At 36.8% G+C, this 1,189-nt stretch overlaps 1 protein-coding gene across 2 annotated transcripts in view; it reads left to right on the top strand.

Annotated features, from left to right (window-relative positions):
* Positions 1-1,189, top strand: part of Reln (reelin) — a 457,134-nt gene that overhangs the window by 359,044 nt on the left and 96,901 nt on the right. The window lies entirely within an intron of this gene.

Below are 1,189 nucleotides of genomic sequence, written 5' to 3'. Positions count from 1 at the left end.
AATATGAGGAATTAGAAATTTGTTGATTGTCATCCAATGGTCTCCCTAATTTGGTAATTGGAGAAATAAGTCCAGTATTGTACAATCCATATACACTTTCTGCTTGTTTGTACGTGAAAGTATCTTGCTGTGTACCATATAATGGTCTTGAAATCATGCTTCTTTTATCTCAGCCTCTCTATTAGTAGTATTGTTTATTTCATGTTTTTACACTATACTATGGTTTTCATAACAGCTTACATATTTCAAAAGCATTTATACAGCCAAAAGAAATAGAGACAATTAACTTGGGAGGTGGCTTGTAAGAGAACAACAAAGAGTGAGACTGAATGCTTTGCTTGACGTTTGTAACTCTTGTATCAAGTTTGAAGAAGAGGACTTTATAAGTTACTCTTTCTCTGAGATGAATGCTTTTCCAAATTATCACAGACAATGAACCAGATTCTTACCCTCACCTAATGTCTGTGCCTCCCTCCAAGCAGAACCATTGTTCATTAAAACAGTTGGTGAATGACTTTATGGATAGACCATCTTAATACACACACCATTTCATAAATGAATGTAACCTGTTCTCTGTGGGCTGAGAATAAAGTCACTCACTCAAGTCAATTAGCTTTGACCATAGCAGGAAGTCTGTATCCAAAAATTGTGCCTACAATTCATTCCTTGGCGCAGCAGAACTGTCAACTCTCAGCTTAACTACGATGGAGGTAAAATCCTTTGATGATGGGAGGGTCATTAAAGTACAGCCAATGAAATCCAATGTCTAAAAATTGTTCTTATTTTGGGCTTGTACCACAGTAAGAGCCAAGAATTTAAGCTCTACTACATACAAAACAAACAAATAAAAAGACTTTTGAGAAAAACGTATGTATTTTCAATATTGTTGTAGACAAGCATCCACATAAGACTGTTAAATTGATTGCTGTTTTATATCAAACAACTTTTATATACTCATTTTTATTGTTATAATATTTCATAAATTTTAAAAAATATGACAAAAGGTATTGTAGGTATTGAAGGGGGTCTCTGGGAGGAGTTGGGGACAAAAGGGAAACAAGAGTGTAATTTAGCAGGGCGGTGGTGTCACACGCCTTTAATCCCGGCACTTGGGAGGCAGAGGCAGGGTGATTTCTGAGTTCCAGGCCAGCCTGGTCTACAAAGAGAGCTCCAGGACAGCCAGGGCTAC

This window comes from Mastomys coucha, unplaced genomic scaffold (genome assembly GCF_008632895.1).
Source record: "Mastomys coucha isolate ucsf_1 unplaced genomic scaffold, UCSF_Mcou_1 pScaffold19, whole genome shotgun sequence".
NCBI classification, from domain to species: domain Eukaryota; kingdom Metazoa; phylum Chordata; class Mammalia; order Rodentia; family Muridae; genus Mastomys; species Mastomys coucha.
The sequence above is the reverse complement of the archived record's forward strand: the minus strand, read 5'-3'. Positions and strand labels throughout refer to the sequence as shown.